At 40.6% G+C, this 24656-nt stretch overlaps 1 protein-coding gene across 7 annotated transcripts in view; it reads right to left on the bottom strand.

Moving 5' to 3' along the window:
* IQSEC1 (IQ motif and Sec7 domain ArfGEF 1) overlaps positions 1-24656 on the bottom strand; it is a 695881-nt gene that overhangs the window by 604200 nt on the left and 67025 nt on the right. The gene's annotated exons all lie outside the window — the stretch shown is intronic.

The following is a 24656-nucleotide window of genomic DNA, read 5'->3' as shown; positions in this document are numbered from 1 at the left end:
CCAAAAATAACAGTGTTCAATTTATTAGTCTGTTCACTTTAAAAACAACAAACAGAACAACAACAAGATTAGTTTTCTGTCATGCAGGATTAGTACAACCAAGCTACAAGGCAGACGTATTACTTTTCTTTACAAGATTACCACGTATAGTCCTAAACAACCATATTCTGATTTGCATAGTAATTATGCATTCCTGTTGGATTATCACTGAACATTTGTTTTAGTGGATGCTTAATGCAAAACACTAAAGGTAATACCCTATATACACCTCTTGGTATAGATATGCTCCATGTACAGTAGCAAAAACTTGTACTTTGCTTTCAGTTGTCCATCTGTTTAGTACATTGCAGGGTAAAAATCAAAGCCTCAGCCTTTCTTAGAGATGTAGGGAATATACAGTGCCTAATGTTAACTTGCACAGATGGCAAAACAGATATGACAGCACTAGGACAAAGTTCTGACTTCATAATAAGTCTTTTTTTCCTCATAAAGTCCGCTTAGTATTAAAATGGCTTGGTTGCAAACCACAGAAGGCCCAGTTCAACTGACAAAATCCAGCAATTTCAAAGCCTCAACAGCTCCTGAATCTGTGGGAGAACTACACTTATTTAGAGGGAAAGTCACCCTTGGCATCAATGCACTTCTCCGCGTGCCGGGTTTAGCCAACAGGTTTTGTAGCAACGTCAGCAATAGATTCTCAGCCCTAGTTGACCTCCCAGACAACGCTGAGGTCACCTGATCTCTGTTTACCTCCATCCTCTGCCCAGCTCCTGAGCAGATGATCAGCTATAGGTGCCCAGCATGTCAACCCTGGCTGTCAAAGGAGGCCTTCCAGACAATTAAATTGAAGGCCACAGCCCACCAGCATGGCAATAAATGCATTCGTAATCAACTGAAGTAAAAGTTCAACGCCCTGGCACTTTGCGATCGCAAGGCATATTATAACCTAGTGGTGAATGATGTTGAACTCTGCTTAGCCATGGGACACTTAAAGCCAGCATTCTTCAGGACCTGCAATCTCAGTGCTCAAGAGGTAGTCACTATGAATGGGTATCCTGAACAACAGCCACGGTCATCCATGTAGATTGGATGACGACATCCTCTCATGCTGGGTAGAACATCATAACAGCGCCCTGAACCAGCCTCCCACTGCCGTGTGCTCAGAGCTGGATGATTTGGCCATCACTGTGGTATCGGACCCAGACACTTGTACTGATGCACCAACATTGGATGGAGTGAAACGCACCACCTGCAAACTGAAAAATGGACACACAGCTGGTGCTGATGGCATTTCCCCAGAGCTGCTAAAATGCACTATTGACCCTGTAGCGGAATCTCTTCTGGCCATCTTTCGCCTGGTGTGGAGAACTGGAACCTTGCCAACCCCTTGGGAGGATAGTATTGTGATCTCACTTTATAAGGGCAAGAGACCGTGCAGCAAATGTAAGAGCTACAGGCCTTGCTTTCCATGTTGGCAGAGATACATCGTGAGTTCAAGAAGTCCCTCTATGTAGCATATGTCATTCATCAGACTGTGTTTGATTCAGTTGATCAAGTCACGCTATGGAAGGCCTTAAAGGCATAAGTGTCCCAACCACTCTGCTGGACTTGATTACCAAGCTACATAACAAAACCACTGCTCACAGACATCTTGAAAATCGGATGTCAGCACCTTTTAAAATCGGTATCTGATGTCAGGCAGGGCGTGTGTTGGCCCCTGCGCTCTTTTGTTGGGCAACGGATTTCCTAATGCAGCATTCTATCAGATCCATGGCCATTAAGATCAGTGATCTCTCACTCTCAGACCTTGACTATGCAGATGACGTTCAGAGCCCCGACAGGTTTCAAGAGGCACTCCAACAAATTGAGGAGGAGTCAGCTAAGGTCAGCCTTTATGTTTTGTGGTCAAAGACAAAGCTGCAAAATCTAGGATCAGGTCTACCCGTGACCCCAATCTCTTTCAATAATGAAACTGTCAAAGCAGCCTCCAGCTTTTGCTATTAGGGTTCTATACTCACCAATTCCTCCAACTTTCACATGGAGGTTCTCCATCATATTGGTATTGCAGAATCTGCAATGGGTCATTTACAATGAATATGGAATCAACGTCATCTTGGCACAGCCACCAACTTCAGAATCTATTCGAGCTGTATCCTCTCCGTACTGCTGTACGGTTGCAGAACATGGACACTATGTCGCTCAGTCTGGGCAAAGCTGGAGGCTTTCTAAACAAAATGCCAACGTCGTATATTGGGCATAAAGTGGAACAACTTCATCTGTAATGCAGATGTTTACGGTCACTCCAGTCTACAGACTACTGGGGCCATTGTCCACAGATGGCATCTTATGCTTTTTTGGACATGTGATAAGAATGCCACAAGGCGTTATGGCAAGTCAGAAGGGTTACCTGAAGTCTTGAAAGGGGAAAGAGGTTAGAGTTTGAAGGTCCTGGTCTCTCCTTTCACCTGAAGCTGCATTCCAGAGAGTAGCCAACAGAGTGAAGGAAAGGGGTGATGAGGCATGAAGGTTTAAAACTCACTGGTAAGGGAGGAAGGCAGTCGTGCTGTAGGAGCATACCTTCAAATACTGAAAGTCAGGGCAAAAGCCACTTTATGTTCTTCACTGCCTGACTGAGAACCCCCCCAAAGCACACGTGGTAAGAAGAAGCAAGTAGGGAATAATTAATTTGGCCTGATGTGCGTGAGGGGAGAACTACCCCCCAGAATACATCTGCAGAGCTCACACAGACAATTCAGCTCCATCAAGCACAGCAATGTTAAATATTATATGTATTATAAGAAAATCTGGATAGTAATCCCAGTGTGCATTTAAGGCCTAATCCTTGAAGCAGCTCTTACCCTCAGTTCCCATTAAAGCCAATGGGCATCTGAATTGAAGCAACTCAGCAGCCCACAAGTGGCACTCAGCACCTCACAGACATACAAGCCTAAAATGTCTGAGCAAGCTTGTGTGAGAGGCTGCCCTACAAAAGAAGTAAAGCCTACACTGGAACATGCTAACAAAGGAATCCCCCATGTTTTTATAACTTTATTTTAACTTTCCCAAAATAGAGCAAGAGCTACCCACAATGAGGGATTGCTCTAGACAGTCTTCAGAGATGTCTGCCCAGAGATAATACATAACAAAGGGTTATAAAATATAAACAGAACAGAACCTACCTTCAAGAACAGGCCACCCAAACGGGTTAGCTCTCTCTAAGTCTCTACCTGGTCTATGAGGAGGTTGCTGTTTATTTACATCTTCTATTTCCCAGCAGGCTTTACCAGAAGCTAAAACTACAACTATGGAAGCTGTGGTGACCTGCCATTCCCAGCCTGCCCTGCTCACCCAGATCTCAGAGAAAAGCTGGATGCGAACGAACAGGAGCCAGCCGTTTAACATCAGGAGTAAAGGAATTTCCAGGCCACTTTACAACTCTGGTTCAGAATCTATAGGCATAGTCAAGGTCAGCAGGATGTGCTCTCACTCCTGAAATCACTTCCCTTCTCTCAGTAACAGCTTCTCCCTTTTTCAGTTTACAGATTTAGACAAACCTGGAGCAGGGCGATTCTAACCCCAGATAATTCCCTTTATAAACCTCTAATGGGTCTGTATGCCCAGTACAGAATAACTTCTCCAATAGGTCTGACCTGGTATCCCTGAAAAGAAACAACTTATTAAGAACCTGAAATATAAACAAGATGCCAGTGTTGCACAGGTGCACTTTGTTCTGAAGACTGTGACAAAGTCAATTAGCAGTTTTGTTTATGATTCCCCCCCCCCCAATCTAGCAAGTTTGGAATGAAGAACTCAGAAGTGCTGCAGAGCCATTGACATTATATTAAATCTTTAGGTGGTTGGAATGGGGAAAAAAGAGAGAGAGAGAGAAGCAGGTGCCCAATCTAGATGGATATCCACAGCTGGCAGGCTTCCTCAGGAAGGAGAGAATGAGAGGGCAGAGTTAATGAGGAGGAATATCAATCACGACACACAAGCGGGAAACCTGGAGTCAATGCCATGAGTTCTGCGTAAATGCTGGATTAAACAAAAATAGTTATAAATAATACACTGCTTCCCACACCTTAGTCACTGCCCTCCCACCAATAAATCACAGTGCTGCCGTAACAGCTTATATCTTGCTGCTGTTATATCTTGTAACATGAAACTTTTGGAGGTAGGCACGATAAGGCTGCATCCAAATCTCACTGAAATCAATGGGAGTTATTCTACTGACAGCACTGGAAGTTTGAATTGGGCTCAGAGTGGGCAAATTCCCTTCACAGCACAGAACATTTCTGCAGTCTTTTTCAGAACCAAATGCATGCAGCCTGCCTCAGGTCAAAAACATCTTCTCAGCTACAAAAAGCACAAACATTGTTATACTTAAACGGCAGGCTACACTCTAAAACTAGTCCAACACTACATTAAAAAAAATAAGTACAAACACAGAACAACGTACAGCTCTCACTTTAGACAAGCCCTTTTAAAAGCAAAACAGTAATAACGCTCAGTTGGTTACATATGTCACAGCATGAGCCAAGAGGGCAAATCTATGCATTCCATGGGTAAGGCACAAAAGAACTGATACCACTTCAAGTTTCCACTTCAACAATAACAAAATAGTTTGTTATTATTTGTATTAAAATAGTACTCAGAGGCCCCAATCAGGGTCAGGGTCCCTCTGAACTCGGTGCTGTACAAGCATATGGGAAGATAATCTCTGCCCTGGAGAACTTACAATCTACGTTGAAGACGAGATCATGTAACAATAGGAAGGAAAAGGGAAGGGAGGATGAGGTGTGGTTACAAAGATCAGCTGAGTGAAGAATTTGATAATTATATCATTCAGATTTAAAACAGTTTTAAATCGCCACAGCAGACAAATTATTAATAGAATACATTTCTATTGCATTAGCCATCCTTGTTCAGCAAATTGAGATTCACATGAAGTAGTCCTGAAAAGTTATAGTCTGAAGTGTTTTGCATTTTTATTCTTCTGTCACAGCTATACTTTCCCTAGGATTGAGAATGGGAGCTAGCCTAAGTCCTTTGAGTATCCCAGTCATATTTTACCAGGCAAAGCCACCAAGAATCTCTCTTTATGTTCGCTATCACATTGTTCACACTCACTCAGTTTTTTAGTTCTATTCCAATTAGGCATGTTTCAATGGTTGTTCAGTTTTTTTTGACAAACATCATGTGCACATGTTCTCTAAAACAGAACTGCTGATTACATGAATCAGGCATTATCTTATAGGTAAGTGTGAGATCTCTCTTTATTAGGAAGGTTTCCATCTTCTCTAGCAGACATTTTTAAATCACTTTGGTTTTCGTTTTATAATACCCACTGTTAGACAGTACTATTTATGGAAGACAAGCAAGTATTTTCTGAATTTCAAACAGAGTTTTGAAGCATTATTGACATTATTTCATTTACTACTTAGAAATATGCATAAAAAGATTGAGATGCACAGATCTAAGATTTTCTACTGCCAGAAAGAAAATCTTATTACTGGACTTGGTCATTTGACAAACTTAAAAATCTAGTGAAAATTTTTATTAGCTATAAATTCACAAATCTTTTGTTCATTTTCTCATTAAATATGCACTAGCAAACCCAATACAGCTTTCTGCATAAGCATTTCCCCAGAGAGAGGAAGTCACATCTGTTTGAAAAAGTGAGTGTATGAGTGCACCCAAACAGGAAAGTAAAGGATCAAGAGTAGATTAAAATGGTGTCAATATATATTAAAACTGCATATTCTTTTCACACATAAACCATAGTTAAAATATATTGTGTAGCACGGATATATTTGGTATACTAAGTAATGAGAATAATCAAACACACACTATTTATATATCAACACAATCATACACATGCAATTTCCACAAATAAATACATTCCTTATGCTGTAGAGTCTATTTCATTAGAAACTAAAATGCATAGAGAATCATTTCCAAAGGATCCAGAGCTGGTTGGTTTGCCACATTGAGTGAGAAGTGCCATTTTTAACTAGAATAATTGCTCTAAGGACTGTAAATTAGCCACAAAAAGCAGGAGCAGTGTCCAATTTCTAAGTTATGACTACACAGCATTTGGCTCTTTGTAAAGCATAGCTCACACATTTGGTTTGGCAGGAACTTAAATGAGGCTGCTCATCATCAATTAGAATGCCCACAATGTATATCTGAAAGTTTAAGGCATTTTTCGATTGCAATCTGTTCGGAAGTGGGGCCTTTTTCCATGCCTGTGAAGTACCAGGCACACTAAACAGTGCTAAATCTTTAATAATAGGAATAGAATTCTACAGCCCATCAGGCTTGTAATGCTTGATCTAATTCTCAGACCAAAAAAAAATGTAATTAAGATACAACCTTGGCTCTAAGTAGATATTGATTAATACCATTAATTTAAAAAGAGCCTGGGCAAGCTAGTTCCAGCACACACAACCAATCTACCCTAAGGGAACAAGTCTCTCCACAAGTATCAGATAGATCCCATTAATTAATGGCTGTAATATAACACCATGTGGGAGCATGCAGAGTCAAGTGGAGAGGGCCCCAAACTGGGAAATACAAAGTCTAAGTCTATACCCAGATCTGTCACTGGCTTGCTGCATGGTCTTGGTCAAGTCACTTCACCTTCTCTCAGTGCAGGGGCCCTCGCAGAAATCTGTCACATGATACGCTGAAATGAACCAATCTCACTTTAACCTAGCATGGCACCTAGACTTTTTTGTCTTTGCTCACCGGCAAAACAGGCAATTAATTAAAACAAGAAGGAGAGACAGAGGAGTATGGTGAGGGAAGGAGAGGGTAAACCAAGGAAAGCCCCAGTGGGCAGATGATGAGGGTCAGTGGGGCCCAGGAAATTGAAGGATGGGGTGGCAGGTGCTCAGAGGGTATCCAGGGGAACAGAGTGTGCGTGTTTGGGCGGAGGAACTGGCTCCAGAGGCACCAGCCCAAAGTTTCTTCGCCAACAAAACTCCCATACGAAGCAAGGAAACAAAAGCAGAGTCGCCCACTGAGAGCAGAGCAGTTCCCATGTGCATGGACTGCCAAGCCAGTGCAGGGGGAGCTGGAGATCCCAGGTGTTACCACCAATCCCACCAGAGCCATCCCTGCTGCAGCTGCTGTCCTCAGCACCTCCCCCACTGATTTCATGCCTCACTCAGCCCTGGACTTCCAGCCCCGCCTGCCAAGTGTCATGCCCATCCCTGAACTCCTCTGCAGCCACTGAGTATGCCCAGGAACAGCTGAAGGCACTGTCCTCCGTAGCTCTTCCTCTGCCAATGGGATGCACTGTGTGTAACATCTGTACAGCTGTAGGTGGCGCAGTTACCTCTTTATAAAATGGGGATAATAAAACCCAGCCGAACAAAAAACACAGTTTACAAACATTAATGAAATAAACCTCATAACAACCCTACGAGGTAAAGTGTTTTCCGAGCTTTAGAAGGAAGTGGGTGTTGAAGTGTGAAATATTTTTATTCAATAGTCAAACTACATCAGATTCCTCTCCCTGCCAGATACGTGTTTGCACACCAATCAGCTTCCAACTAAGTTTGCTAGTAGGTTACCAGTGGTAGAAGTGCCATCCTATGCAACACTTAAAATTGGCTTGGACAAAGTCCTACAGGGAACAATCTTGTGTCAACAAGGAGACAGACTGAACATAACCTAATATGTTTAGAGATACGATTTAATCTCACTATTGTAAGACTCAAGGTGAAAAAAATTATGGCCAAAAATGAATTTAGCGAATTAAAGAAAAAAACCCCATGCTAGTAGTCATCAAAATCCAACACCTGCGAACAACTTTCTTCCTTTTGACGACTGGTGTCCTGGTGTCATGGCAAATAGTCAAGAGTCTATACTTATCTCAGCCACCTGCTTTTGAGTTATTCTTCAGAAAGGTACATGTAGACTGCGGGAGATAATTGGGGTCCATCTGCTAACCTAGTCAGTAGAGGTTTTAGACTAAATTAAAGATTGCATGGCATCTGTCTAGGTGACTCTCTTCCCTAGCTATTGCAAGAAAAACAGGAGTATAAAATTCTCTCTACTCCTGTCGCAGTTTGTTACACTGCTTACATGTTTAGTCCAAATACTACTTCATGTATTTTTATTTGTTATTTCTTCGGATTTCTACTTATCCAGAGCTCTATGCATCCTAACAAAAGTTACAAACAAAAATAAAAATTCAAACAGCAGCTTACACCTTTCCTCCACCCCTCCCGGATAGTCAGTAGAACAAATCGTCAACACATTTCTAACTTTAAAAAGAATGACTATTGAACATGCTAAATGTTTTTAGTGATTTCTCTTCATCCACATTCTTTGAGAAGCCTTGAGTGGGATATTATCTACTCTTCAAAGAGACACTGGAATTAACAGTATACTGTATATATTACTATTTCCCCGGCGAGAGAACTACATGAATACTCAACGTTACAGTCCTGCTCATGAGACATCAATTTGAATACACTGAACTGTGAAAGGACTTACAAATAAATATAAAAGAGGAGGAAAAGTTCTTATCAACCTGCATTAATTTGAGAGCCCTCCAAAATATCTTAAAATGGCTGAAATATCTTTACACCCTTAAAAATTAACACATCACCAAGTCATTCATTTAGTGAACAAAAACAACCAAATCTAAGTTTGCTTACAGGACAGCAAAGAAAATGAAGCTGAAAAAACAGCACTTTGCAAAATCAGAAAGCCTATTCCACGAACATAGTTTGCACACAGTAAAGGATGCACAGCATCAACAGAAGGTTTATTTCTGTCTGCCACTAAATTCCAAAAGGTGACACTGTTTCAACACTAGAGTTGCAGTCACTTAATCAACTGGTGAAGTTCAAAGAGAAGGAATGTGTGTGCTTGAGTTCACAGACGACCCTAAAGGGCCAAAGAGGAAGGATAGTCTCTGGGTTAAAGCACATAATTGTGACTATGGAGATTTGGCTTCTTGTCTCAATTCTGCCAGACTTCTCACATGATCTAGGGCAGATCACTTAACACCTTTGTGCTTCCATTTCCCCATTCCATAAAAAAGGGGTAATACCTATCTCCAAGGGTGCTGTGAGGCTTAATTTATCAGTGTTGGTAAGCACCAGCATCTCTGAATGGAAGATATTAGCTATATACTCCATATTTTAAAAAGAACAAAGGGATCTCACAAAACTGGGTAACTGGGCCAGAAAACCAAAATTTGATGCTGATAAATGCAAAATAATGCATATTAGAAAACATAATCCCATCTATACATACAAAATGATGGGGTCTAGGTTAGCTGTTAGCACTCAAGAAAGATCTTGGAGTCATCATGGGTAGTTCTTTTAAAACATCCATTCAATGTGCAGTAGCAGTTAAAGAAGCTAATAGAAAGTTAGGAACCTTTAGGAAAGGCATAGATAAGACAGTAAATATTATAATGCCACTATATAAATCCATGGTACACCCATATCTTTAGTACTGAGTGCAGTTCTGGTTGCCCCATCTCAAGAGCGATACATTAGAATTGGGAAAAGGTACAGAGAAGGGCAACAAGAACAGCTTCCATATGAGGAGAAATTAAAAAGATTGACAGTTGAGCTTGGAAAAGAGACTAAAGGAAGGATATGATAGGGGTCTGAATAGTGTAGAGAAAGTGAATAAAAGTGTTATTTACCCCCTCACGTAACACAAGAAACAGGGGTCACCCAATGAAATGAATAGGCAGCAGGTTTAAAAACAAACATAAGGAAGTACTTCTTCACACAGCACATAGTCAACCTGTGGAACTCATTGTCAGGGGATGTTGTGAAAGCCAAAACTATAACTGGACTCAAAAAAAGAATTAGATAAGTTTCTGGGAGAATAGATCCATCAATGGCTACTGGCCAAGATGGTCAGGGACACATCCCCATGCTCTCGGTGTCCCTAAAGCTCTGACTGCCGGGACTGGGACTGGACGGAAGGGGATGGATGCTGGGACTGGACGGAAGGGGATGGATCACTCAGTAATTTGCCCTATTCTGTTTATTCCCTTTGAAGGATGCTGGGCTCGAGGTCAGACCCAGTATGGCCATTTTTATGTTCTTAACTCAGGAAGGGAGTTTAGTCCACACTAGGGCTGTCGATTAATTGCAGTTAACTCACATAATTAACTCAAAAAAATTAATTAATTGTGATTAATCGCAGTTTTAACCACACTGTTGAACAATAGAATACCAATTGAAATTTATTAAATATTTTGGATGTTTTTCTACATTTTCATACATATTTCAATTACAACACAGAATACAATTATATCTATATAGTATTCTGAGTTGTAATTGAAATAAAAGTGTATATTATTTTCATTACAAATATTTACATTGTAAAAATGATAAAAGAAATAGTATTTTTCAATTCACCTCAGACAAGTACTGTAGTGCAATCTCTTTGTTGTGAAAGTGCAATTTACAAATGTAGATTTTTGTTACATAACTGCACTAAAAAAACAAAACAACGTAAAACTTCAGAGCTTGCAAGTCCACTCAGTTCTACTTCTTGTTCAGCCAATTGCTAAGAGAAACAAGTTTGTTTACATTTAAGGGAGATAATACTGCCCTCTTCTTATTTACAATATCACCAGAAAGTGAGTACAGGCATTTGCATGGCACTTTTGTAGCTGGCATTGCAAGGTATTTACGTGCCAGATATGCTAAACATTCGTATGCCCCTTCATGCTTTGGCCACCATTCCAGAGGACATGCTGATGACAGTAGTTAAAAAAATAATGCGTTAATTAAATTAGTGACTGAACTCCTTGAAAGAGATTTGCATGTCCCCTGCTCTGTTTTACCCGCATTCTGCCATATATTTCATGTTATAGCAGTCTCGGAAGATGACCCATTTTAAGAACACTTTCACTACAGATTTCAGAGTAGCAGCCTTGTTAGTCTGTATTTGCAAAAAGAAAAGGAGTACTTGTGGCACCTTAGAGACTAACAAATTTATTTGAGCATAAGCTTTCATGAGCTACAGCTCACTTCATCGGATGCATTCAGTGGAAAATACAGTGGGGAGATTTATATACAAAGAGAACATGAAACAATGGGTGTTACCATAGACACTGTAAGGAAAGTGATCACTTAAGGTGAGCTATTACCAGCAGGAGAGCAGGAGGCAGGATCTTTTGTAGTGATAATCAAGGTGGGCCATTTCCAGCAGTTGACAAGAACGTCTGAGGAACGGAAATGGCCTACCTTGATTATCACTATAAAAGGTTTCCCCCCCCCCCCGCACTCTCCTGCTGGTAACAGCTCACCTTAAGTGATCACTCTCCTTACAGTTTTCAGAGTAACAGCCGTGTTAGTCTGTATTCGCAAAAAGAAAAGGAGGACTTGTGGCACCTTAGAGACTAACCAATTTATTTGAGCATAAGCTTTCGTGAGCTACAGCTCACTTCATCGGATGCATACTGTGGAAATTGCAGAAGACATTATATACACAGACAGCATGAAACAATACCTCCTCCCACCCCACTCTCCTGCTGATCACTTTAGATAAGCTATTACCAGCAGGAGAGTGGGGTGGGAGGAGGTATTGTTTCATGCTGTCTGTGTATATAATGTCTTCTGCAATTTCCACAGTATGCATCCGATGAAGTGAGCTGTAGCTCACGAAAGCTCATGCTCAAATAAATTGGTTAGTCTCGAAGGTGCCACAAGTCCTCCTTTTCTTTTTTCTCCTTACAGTGTGTATGGTAACACCCATTGTTTCATGTTCTCTATGTATATAAATCTCCCCACTGTATTTTCCACTGAATGCATCTGATGAAGTGAGCTGTAGCTCACAAAAGCTTATGCTCAAATAAATTTGTTAGTCTCTAAGGTGCCACAAGTACTCCTTTTCTTTTCACTACAGAGTTGACAAAAACACAAAGAAGGTACCAATGTGCGATTTCTAAAGATAGTTACAGGACTCACCAAGGTTTAAGAATCTGAAGTGCCTTCCAAAAATCTGAGAGGGATGAGGTGTGGAGCATGCTTTCAGAAGTCTTAAAAGAGCAAGACTCCGATGCAGAAACGACAAAACCTGAACCACCAAAAAAGAAAATTAACCTTCTGCTGGTGGCATCTGACTCAGATAATGAAAATGAACATGCGTCAGTCTGCACTGCTTTGGATTGTTATTGAGTAGAACCTGTCATCAGCATGGATGCATGTCATCTGGAATGGTGGTTGAAGCATGAAGGGACATATGAATCTTTAGCACATCTGGCACGTAAATATCTTGCGATGCCTGCTACAACAGTGCCATGAGAACACCTGTTCTCACTTTCAGGTGACATGGTAAACAAGAAGCGGGCAACATTATCTCCTGCAAACGTAAACAAACTTTTTTGTCTGAGTGATTGGCTGAATAGGACTGAGTGGACTTGTAGGCTCTGAAGTTTTACATTGTTTTATTTTTGAATGCAGTTTTTGTAGTACATAATTCTACATTTGTAAGTTCACCTTTCATGATAAAGAAATTGCACTACAGTACTTGTGTTAGGTGAACTGAAAAATACTATTTCTTTTGGTTTGTTTGGTTTTTTACAATGCAACTACTTGTAAACAAAAATAAATATAAAGTAAGCACTGTTCACTTTATATCCTGTGTTGTAATTGAAATCAATATATTTGAAAATGTAGAAAACATCCAAAAATATTTAAATAAATGGTATTCTATTATTGTTTAATAGTGCGATTAACTGCGCAATTAATCAAGATTAAATTTTTTTAATCGCTTGATAGCCCTAGACCACACATACACACAAAATTTTTAAAAATGAAGGGCTGCTAGTTGGTTGCATTTCCCCTTGGGACATATTGCCAGTGGCTGTGCAGATGATAGTGGGAAATGGCCCAGGTTTCTGGTGTAGACTGAAGACGGGGGGAGAATATATTGGAAAATCATCAAAGTCATGCTTCTCTCTGCCACACCAAGGAAGACACCCACATGGTGTTTGCTAAAGAGAGCTTGGCTGTGTGGCTGAAAAAGAGAGACAAACGGCAGTCTGAGTTTCTCTGCTTTTTATGTTGCATTAATTTTTTTCTTGGCATATTGGAGAATTAGAGTTCTCTCTTTGGCCTATTTTTTCCTTTTCTATTCTTTTGTGTTTAAACAACAAGCACTTACAGCAAATTGTGCCTTCCAATTTTAGTTGTCCTCCTTTTGATCAGTAGGTTGGCAATGGAAATAACTTTTTCATTGATTTTCTTTAAAATAGTTCACAATATCAGATTATCCATCCAAGGTATAGTAATATATGCATTGACAATTATGTCTGCATCTTATCTAACTGGGAGCTCTTCTATTCAACAAAGTCATCGCAGTTATAAATGAGATTCTTCATCTAGGAAAGGTTGTCGTTTCCTGATTTTAAGACTGATGAAGCACATAAGCACCCTAAAGGCCTCTCTGAACAAGAAAGGCTTTCAAAAAAAAAAATATTACTCATTTACATAGACGGCGGCTCTGGTTTACAGACAGACAATATGATAGGTACTAAAAATAGAACTAACAGCTACTCAGCTGGAAATCAAAGTCTTCTGCAATAGTTAATTCAGTCTGGAGCAACATCTATTTTTAAGTTTGGTTGTTTTTTGTTAATGCCTCTGTGTACAAATCTATATATTTTAATCTAGCTGCAACTAATTATCATTGGTGGAGTAGAAATCATACAGTATAGTGCTTCTGTCACCTAATTTTCAAATGCACATTTAAAAGACAAACCTGGGAAATAAAGACAGCCACCATTTTGTAAAGGGAGATAAACTGATTGTAGAATATAAATCAATGTATAATGTAAGAAAGTGCAAAAATGGAAAATGCTAGAGTCCTGTTTTTCCCTCCTCTCATTCCCCCTCACCCCTAAGTGAAATGGGAAGGAGGAAGGGAAGTAAGGACACATTTCCTTCATCTGTGTTAAAAAAGAAAAGCAATCCATATCCAAAGACGACAGCAACCAAAGGGTTAATTACTCAAGCAGAAGCTTTTATTTACATACTTACAGGGCAGAGTTATGAATCTGTGCCATGAGCTTGCACCAGTTTGAAGGAATTGTTTGGTGTTGACAAAAATGGATGTAATCTTGTAGCAAAAATGTCCCATGTAAATTTAAAATAGGGTAATAGAAGCAACAAGAGGGAAATCAGTGGGAGAATTTGCTCAGCATCTCAAATGTCTATACACAAACACAAGGAGTAAACAGGAAGAACTGGAAGTATTAGTCCATAGGCTGAATTTTGACAATTGCCATCACAAGTGATAGGTCTCATGGCTGGAATATTGGCAGAGGGTACAGCTTGCTCATGAACATCAAGCAGGATAAAGAGAAAGGATGAGTTGCATTATATATGAAAAATATACATGCTTGTTTTGAGGTCCAGAAGGAGGTGAGAGGCAGAACAGTTGAAAGTCTCTGGGTAAAGATAACAGGGATAAAAAAAATAGGGGTGACTTCATAGTAGGGATCTCCTATGGACCACCAAATCAGAACAAGGAGGTGGATGAGGCATTTCTAGACAAAACAGCCGCAAAATCCAAAACACATGATCTGATAGTAATGGCAGACTAACTATCCAGACATCTGTTAGAAAAGTAATATGGCAAACACAAAATTTTCAGTAAGTCCTTAGAACGTATTGGAAACAGCTTTTTGTTTCAGAAAGTGGAGGAAGTAACCAGGGGGACAGCTATTTTAGACTTGATTCTGACCAACAGGGAGGAATTGGTAGCGAATCTGAAGACTGAAAGCAGTTTGGGTAAAAGTGATTGTGAAATGATAGGATGTCATGATTCTAAGGAAAGAAAGGCACAAGAGCAGCAGAATAAGGACAATGAACTTCAAAAAAGCAGACTAACAAATTCAGAGAAGTGGTAGGTAAGGTCCCATGGGAACGGGACAGGGTCGTGTGCAAGGGGAGGGGGGCAAGCCCTCTCAATAATCATCTCCGCTACTGCCCACAGCTTCTGCCCTGGCTCTCCATCTGGGATTCCCTCCCCTGAGCCCATCCTCCCCACTTTCTGCCAGGATGGGAGTCTGGCTGAGCGCAGTTGAAGAGACGTGCCTCAGAAAGGCACTGCAGCTAGTGCTCCCACTGAGCCCCACTAGAGCAGGGAAGCTGGGCTAGCCACAGAGTTCTGCGACATGGGGCCCGGGAAGCCTGCTGAGGCCCGTCCTTTCCTCGCCGAAGCCTCCAGTAAGTGTTTGGAGCCTGGGACAATGGGTGGGGAGGGGGAGGCAGCAGGGCACTAGGATGATGCATGGGGAGGCAAGTGTTTAAAGTGCCCCTCCCACCATTTAAATCCCTGCACACACCCCTGCACAGGAAGAAAATTTAAGGATAAAAGGACTTCAGGAGATCGGGCAGTTTCTCAAGGAGACAATATTACAGGCACAGCAGTAAACTATACCCATGCGAAAGAATAGTAAGAGGCCAATATGGTTCCATCAGGAGCTCTTTAATGACCAGAAAATAAGGAATCCTACAAAAACTGGAAACATAGATGAATTGCTAAGGAGGAATATAAAAGAATAGCACAAGCATGTAGGGGCAAAAATCAGAAAGGCTATGGTACAAAGTGAGTTACAACTGCAGGGACATAAAAGGCAATAATAAGAGGGTCTTTAAATACATGAGGAACAAGAGAAAGATGAAGGAAAGAGTATGTCCTTTATTGCGGGGAAGGAGAACTAATAATTGAGGATATCAAGGAAGCTGAGGTGTTTAATGCCTATCTGGCTTCAGTCTTCACTAAAAAGGTTAATGGTGTCCATCAACAGAATTAATATTAACTGGGGGAAGGAACGTAAGACAAAATAGGGAAAGAACAGGTTAAAGAATATTTAGATAAATTGGATGTATTCTAGTTGGCAGGCTCTGATGAATTTCATCCTAGGGAACTTAAGGAACTAGCCAAAGCAATCTCAGAACAGTTAGCAATTATCTTGGAGAACAAAGGCAGGATGAGGGAGGTCACAGAGGACTGGAGAAGGGCAAACAGTGCCTATCTTTAAAAAGAAGACAAAGGGAATTATAGTTTGCCAGGCTAATTTCGATACCTGGAAAGATACTGGAACAAATTATTAAACAATCAATTTGTAAGCACCTAGAGGATAATAGGATTATACGGAATAGCCAGCATGGATTTGAGAAGAACAAATCATGCTGGATCAACCTAATTTCCTTCTTTAAAAGAGCTACTGGCCTAGTGGATGGTAGGGAAACAGTAGATGTGATATATCTTGATTTTAGTGAGACTTGACACAATCCCCCAGGAAAGTCTCATAAGCAAACTAGGGAAATGCAGATGGAGTTACTATAAGGTGGGTGCACAGCCAGTTGAAAGACCATATTCAATAGTTTGCTATCAGACTGGGAGGACGTTTCTAGTGGGGTGTTGCAAGGGTCAGTCCTGGGTCTGGTGCTACTCAATGTTTTCATTAATGACTTGGATAATGGAGTGAAGAGTATGCTTATAACATTTGTGGACGACAACAAGCTGGGAAGAGTTGAGAGCACTTGGGAGGACAAGATTAGAAATTCAAAACTACTTTGACAAATTTGAGAATAGAATTCAACAGAATTAAATTCAATAAAGATAAGTACAAAGTATTTCACTTAGGAAGGAAAAAAAAATCAAATGCACAACTACAAAATGGGGAACAAGTGGCTAGGCAGTAGTACTGCAGAATATGATCTGGGTGTTATAGTGGACCACAAATCAAATGTGAATCAACAATGTGATACAGCTGTGAAAAAGACTAATAGCATTCTGGGGTATAAATAGGAGTGTTTCATATATGACAAGGGAGGTCATTTTCCTGCTCTGCTCAGCACAAGAGAGGCCTCAGCTGGAATACTGCATCCAATTCTTGGCATCATAATTTAAGAAAGACACAGAAAAATTGGAGAGAGTCCAAAGACATGCAATAAAAATAATAAAAATTTTCAAAAACCTGACTAGTGTGGAAACATTTAAAAAATGGGGCATGTTAGTCGTGAGAAAAGATGACTGAGGGCCAGGCGGCGGGAGAGGGGGGACCTGATAATCTTCAAATACGTTAAGGGCTGCTATAAAGAGAACATTGATCAATTGTTCTCCATATTCACTCAAGGTAGGACTAGAAGAAATGGGCTTAATCTGCAGCAAGGGAGATTTATGTTAGATATTAGGGGAAAATCTTTCTAAACTATAAGGGTAGTTAAGATAGGGAATAGGCTTCCAAGGGAGATTGTTTCAGAGCAGCAGCAGTGTTAGTCTGTATCCTCAAAAAGAAAAGGAGTACTTGTGGCACCTTAGTCTTTAAGGGAGATTGTGGAATCCTGATCCCTGGAGGTATTTAAGAACTGGTTGGTCTAGGTTTGCTTCGTCCTGCCTTAGTGCAGGGGGCTGGACTTGAGGACTTCTCTTACAGCCCTACATTTCTATGTATACTAAAGCTACCCAAGGGCAGTGTTAAGCCTGAGAAAGTCACTTTTATTACAGTTTGTAAAGTTCGTATCAATATCAGAGATTAAGATTGCTGGCTCTTCAGCCTGCTGCCTGGACATTTCCTCATGCCTCTTGCACATTCCCTTTTTGTACAGGCAGACCTGCACCAGATACAAGCTCAGCAACCACATTGGAGGAATCCTTATCTTGTGTTAATTTAATTACACAGGAGAGCACTGTTGCTGTGGTTTTCTATTTAGTATGCACCAAATTAGCCTTACAAGGTTTTCATCAAATGAGCTTGGGGAAAAAAATGTATCTTACAAGAAATCAAAAGGCAATGTTTATTGGACTTTCTGAACTTTTAATTTCCCAAAGCTTTTTAAAACCGATGATATGGGGAAACAATGTATTCTTAGTAGTTTTCTAGCTTTCTAATAAGGAACAAGAGAATCTTCTGTAGTATATTTAACTGTAAAATAAATATTCATTTCATATGACTTTTCCAGCAATTAGACAGTAAGAAACATTGCCTCCACTTTGGCTAATTATATAGTGCATTCAGCTTTAATTCTAAAAGAGTTATACTAAGAAACAAAACCCACCCCAAAGCTCTGTCATACTGATCATACCTATAGGTCTAAGCCAAACGAATAAAATGGATTCTTTGCATTATTTGCTGTGCTGACCTGATGGCTACTTTACAAACTGAACATTGACATCAGCTCCCTTGGGAGTCATTTATCTGCCTTCCTAGCAGGACGAGTGCAGGCTGAACACATATGAAAGTGTGGCAATAATAGCGGCAGTAATTTATGGCCATTAAGGACTCGGGCAATTCCTTTTAAATTTAATCAAGGATGTCAAAGGGGGGCAGGCCCTAGGGGTAAGAACAGAGGACAGGGAGTCGGGATTCCTCAATCTATTTCTGACTTTGCCTGTGATACTGTATGATGGCCCTCAGTCATCTTTTGTATGATGTTGAGCAATTCATTGCATTTCTCCTCACTCCTATTTGCTCATCTTCAAAATAGGGATAATGCGGCTTACCTCTTTGGAGGGACAGTTTTGAGGGTTAACCAAAAAAGCACTTTGAGGTCACTGGATGAAAGGCTCTGTGAAAATTTGAGTTTGATAAATTTATGAAAGGGATTATATGACATGGTTGCCTCAGAGCAGAGGACTGGCCTCAGTGACCCAGGAAGTCCCTTGCACTCCTGTGTTCTCATCTGCATGTACAGATAATACAATTCCGGACACCAAAATTTGAGCTAGCAGGGCCCAATAGTTATAATTCTCTTTCCTTAATATTTAATTAACCTTAACTATGAGTTCAGACATCAAATAATTTCTTACTTCTCCTTGCTCCACATAATAGATAGCTACAATAATGAAGAAAAAGCCAAGTATAGTAGACTAACTGAAATTTCTACACAACTAAAATTTGGATATAGAATTTATCTTCCACAGTTAGAAGTGACCTAATAGCTATGCAGTTTCTAAAGATATGTGTAGCTAACATATACATCCCATCAACTGAAGTTGAAGTCCAAATCCTCAGCCAATATAGGTACCGTACTACACACAGCACTAGGTGAAATTTTTCAGATTGAATTTTTTTGGGCGTGGGACTCAGAAATGCATATTTGATTCAACAAACATTTTACAAATTTGCCAAATGACAAAAACGTTCCAAAAGAAGTTGAAACATTTCATTTTGGCATTTTCAAAACAGTTTGGATTTTTTTATTCAAAAATTACCTTTTAATTTTACTTCAATTTTATTTAAATAAGGTTAAAAACAAAATCAACCAAAACAAAACAATTCATTTCAAGTTGAATGAAAAGTTTTTCAAATTTTTTTTCCTCCCAATTTTTCAATTTGGTCACTAAACCACGTACTGATTCTGCCATTTACCGAACAATCCTTTGATTTTTAAAATTCAACTCACTGTTTACACCAGCTACTGCTACCATTTGACTGTGCTGTCATGGGCTGATTTTGTCCTTCCCAGGTATCTCCTCCTGACAGTGAGCAGAGTGGGAAAGGGCATGCATGGAGGGGACAAGGATGGTTTAGATTAGAAAAGAAATGTTTGTTCTGCAAAAGCTGTACTGCTTTTATTCAGACTGTGAAAAAAGCTGCCAAGAATAAACTGTGGAGTATATTATAAAATCAAGCTTGTCGCTACAAATGGAGCAATTCTTCACTGTTGCTGTTTATTAGCAAATAGCATATGGAATATAGTGTCAGCTTGCAAATGAGTTTCCTTCCAGCTCTGAACAGTAATTTGATAAGGATTTTATTTTTAAAAAAATTAAACATTTTTTTTGAATATAAAAAACACGACTAAAAGAGGGCAATCTGAATCCATTCTCTAAAAGTTGAAGACAATTCAAGCATTGAAAATGTACAGAAAAGAGGACGACATAACACAGAAAACAAAAATGGAAATTAGTTAATAAAATCCCTTTCAGCATCCTGTCCAGACAGATCCAACATTCAATAGAGATTTCAGTGGCCCTAGCATTATCTTCCCTCATGAAGAGAGCAAGAGACCTAGTGCTGTATGTTCAGTTTTATTGATGCTTTAAGTTCTGGTTACACTTCCAATTTTATCTATGTAGTTATATAGAGACCACCCACCTCACACCACCACTATAATATCATCTCAGGCATTGGCACCCTGACAGCAGGATTGTCTGGCTATGTAGACTCCCTCCTCAGGCCCTACGCTACCAGCACTCTCAGCTATCTTCGAGACACCACTGACTTCCTGAGGAAACTACAATCCATCGGTGATCTTCCTGAAAACACCATCCTAGCCACTATAGATATAGAAGCCCTCTACACCAACATTCCACACAAAGATGGACTACAAGCTATCAGGAACAGTATCCCTGATAATGTCACGGCTAACCTGGTGGCTGAAATTTGTGACTTTGTCCTCACCCATAACTATTTCACATTTGGGGACAATGTATACCTTCAAATCAGCGGCACTGCTATGGGTACCCGCATGGCCCCACAGTATGCCAACATTATTATGGCTGACTTAGAACAATGCTTCCTCAGCTTTCGTCCCCTAATGCCCCTACTCTACTTGCGCTACATTGATGACATCTTCATCATCTGGACCCATGGAAAAGAAGCCCTTGAGGAATTCCACCCTGATTTCAACAATTTCCATCCCACCATCAACCCCAGCCTGGACCAGTCCACACAAGAGATCCACTTCCTGGACACTGTGGTGCTAATAAGCGATGGTCACATAAACACCACCCTATACCGGAAACCTACTGACCGCTATTCCTACCTGCATGCCTCCAGCTTTCATCCAGACCACACCACATGATCCATTGTCTACAGCCAACCTCTACGGTACAACCGCATTTGCTCCAACACCTCAGACAGAGACAAACACCTACAAGATCTCTATCAAGCATTCTTACAACTACAGTACCCACCTGCTGAAGTGAAGAAACAGATTGACAGAGCCAGAAGAGTACCCAGAAGTTACCTACTACAGGACAGGCCCAACAAAGAAAATAACAGAACGCCACTAGCCGTCACCTTCAGCCCCCAACTAAAACCTCTCCAACGCATCATCAAGGATCTACAACCTATCCTGAAGGACGACCCATCACTCTCAGATCTTGGGAGACAGGCCAGTCCTTGCTTACAGACAGCCCCCCAACCTGAAGCAAATACTCACCAGCAACTACACACCACACAACAGAACCACTAACCCAGGAACTTATCCTTGCAACAAAGCCCGTTGCCAACTGTGTCCACATATCTATTCAGGGGACACCATCACAGGGCTTAATCACATCAGCCACACTATCAGAGGCTCGTTCACCTGCGCATCTACCACTATGATATATGCCATCATGTGCCAGCAATGCCCCTCTGCCATGTACATTGGCCAAGCTGGACAGTCTCTACGTAAAAGAATAAATGGACACAAATCAGATGTCAAGAATTATAACATTCAAAAACCAGTCGGAGAACACCCCAATCTCTTTGGTCACTCGATTACAGACCTAAAAGTGACAATTCTTCAAAAGAAAGTACTCCTTTTCTTTTTACGAATACAGACTAACACGGCTGTTACTCTGAAACCAATTCTTCAAAAAAAAATCTTCAAAACCAGACTCCAAGGAGTGACTGCTGAATTGGAATTAATTTGCAAACTGGATACAATTAACTTAGGCTTGAATAAAGACTGGGAGTGGTTGGGTCATTACACAAAGTAAAACTATTTCCCCATGTTTATTCCCCTCCTCCCCCTGCCACACACTGTTCCTTCAATGTGCTTGTCAACTGCTGGAAATGGCCCACCTTGATTATCACTACAAAAGGTTCTTTTCTCCCCTGCTTTCCTGCTGGTAATAGCTCACCTTAAGTGATCACTCTTGTTACAGTGTGTATGGTAACACCCATTGTTTCATGTTCTCTGTGTATATAAATCTCCCCACTGTATTTTCCACTGAATGCATCCGATGAAGTGAGCTGTAGCTCGTGAAAGCTTATGCTCAGATAAATTTGTTAGTCTCTAAGGTGCCACAAGTACTCCTTTTCTTTTTGCGGATGCAGACTAACACGGCTGCTACTCTGAAACCTATAATATCTGAGTACTACATTATACCCTGTTTTGTTCAAGGCTGCAGCTTAAAACACCCCCTTCACTCCAGAAAGCAAGACTTAAATCTTCCCTAGTATTTAATGTCCACAACAGTCACCTGAAGAATCATATTAAACACACACACTTTGTGAATTGTTCCGTAATTTAAAGATCCTGTGAGAAAGTTTGGCAAAATAGATTACAACGATCCCTCTTCACAGCCATTACAATGTACCATTAAATGCGTCTCTTCCCTTAAGACTGTATTTATTTATTTATTTTTAAAATCAACTTTCATTCTGCCTTTTAAAATAGGTCTGGATGAACCTCATCAGGCTGAGTAGATAGGGATGCATAGGTGTCGCTTCCTTGAACCTTGTCTGGCTGGAAACCTCATAAGACTTTCTGATTTCAGCAAGGTTGGAAGTAGCAAGGCAGCAGCCTCTTTTGGAGCATTGTCACTTCCAGACCAAAATAAGCAACAGCAAAGGTTCAAGGAGACAGGGGGAGAATGGGGAGCTAAACATATGAAGCACAAACAAAGCTAAAAGAATTTTACAACTGTGCAACAGAACATGATTTACATGTCAGATTTATTCCCTAATAATAATTTGATTGGCTTGATATATCTGTAAATAGACATAGGTGGAAAGAGACAATAGATTTCCCCCTTCTCCTTCATATTCCCTACCTCAACCATTTCTCTTTACTTTCATTTTTCCTTACTATTAGTCTATGCTTTGTCTTCTGGCTTTGTCCTCATGTTTAAAAGGAGGCCTTTCTTGAAGACATTGTTCCTTTGCACCAGATGCATTGAAAACAGTTTTGTTGGCAACTTTGTTATTTCAGTGTAAACCGAGTGGGGAGAGATATTTGCATTCAACCCTGATACGCTCCTGATGGAAAAGTCCTGTTATTGTTATTTGTACTTTTTGCATAACACAAATTAAAAGGTTTGGGTGCACGTCTCATAAAATAATCTGTTTAGATGAAATCAGTTTCTAAATACAGTAAAAGATGAGAGGATAATTTACAGCTGCAGCCTTAAATAAAACTTGAAGAGTTCTGCAGTAAAATTCTTCAAGATCCATGTTTCAGTTTTCCACAGCTTATGTCTCATTTTTAATCAGCAAGTATCATCACAAGATGTTCTCTTAACTTCCATACCTGAAGTTAAATTTTACTTTTGAAACTCTCTCTGGTCATAAAAGTCTACCAAAAATTTTAATTTACACTCTGAAATCCTTTGAATACATGATTCTGAAAATCGTTGAAGTTACCAGTGACCTGAGGTGACTACTCTTCCCAGCAGACAGCTGAATGTTTAACAGTGTCTGTCCCAAAAGCCAGTAACTATTCCAAATCTCATTAACTGAAAATATATGTTTAGGATAAGTAATTCCTTTTTATTACATTATCCCTGTTTTCTCATTATCAACTGCTGAAAGAACTATTCTACTCTAGAGGAATAGGTTCTGAAGCAGTACAGCAAGAGCCAGGGTCTCCACCTTGCCAACAGTGAGAGGTGTGTGTTTGTTTTGTTGAATCTGAGTACGGAGTCAAAGTATATTTAAATGCCATTGCTGGTAACTACTCTGTCTGAGCTGTTGTGTATTGCACGTCTACAAGTCAGGATAATAGAAAAAAGGATTAAGTGACAAAATCCAATTTAAATAGATAAACATTCAGCCAAATTCTACTGTGACAAAATTCCTGCTCTATCTGGGTGGGTCTTGCACTTATTTGCGGATTTGCTAGGCTTGAAGCTTCACAGCAGCCCTCAGCTTGGCCGTTTTTCTGAACCCACAGTCCAGGTCAACTCCTCCTGTGTCTGACCAGGAGTTGGGAGGTTTGGGGGGAACCCGGGCCCGCCCTCTATTCCGGGTTCCAGCCCAGGGCCCTGTGGAATGCAGCTGTTTAGAGTGCCTCCTGGAACAGCTGTGCGACAGCTACAACTCCCTGGGCTACTTCCCCGTGGCCTCCTCCCAACACCTTCTTTATCCTCACCATAGGACCTTCCTCCTGGTGTCTGATAATGCTTGTACTCCTCAGTCCTCCAACAGTCTGAATTCTCAGTCTCAGCTCCTAGTGCCTCTTACTCCCAGCTCCTCACACGCACACCACAAACTGAAGTGAGCTCCTTTTTAAAACCCAGGTGCCCCGATTAGCCTGCCTTAATGGATTCTAGCAGCTTCTTGATTGGCTGCAGGTGTTCTAATCAGCCTGTCTTAATTGTCTCCAGAAGGTTCCTGATTGTTCAGGAACCTTCCCTGTTACCTTACCCAGAGAAAAGGGACCTACTGAGCCTGGGGCTAATATATCTGCCTTCTATTACTCTCCTATAGTCATCTGGCCCGACCCTGTCACACTACCCATAGACAAACGTGCGCAACTTCCAGTCACTTCACCTCATTTATTATTTAATAGCACCATAGGAGTGAATGGTTCTTTCCACACAAGAGGAGCTTACAGTCTTAGGTCTCTATCCTGCAAAGACTTGCACACCGTTGAATACTTCCATTGACTTCTATGTGATTGCTCAGAGTGAGTGAAGTTAACGATGTGCTT

Source organism: Natator depressus, chromosome 7, assembly GCF_965152275.1.
Source record: "Natator depressus isolate rNatDep1 chromosome 7, rNatDep2.hap1, whole genome shotgun sequence".
In the NCBI taxonomy this organism is placed as follows: Eukaryota; Metazoa; Chordata; order Testudines; family Cheloniidae; genus Natator; species Natator depressus.
Note: the sequence above shows the minus strand (reverse complement) of the source record. Positions and strands in the feature narration are given on the sequence as shown.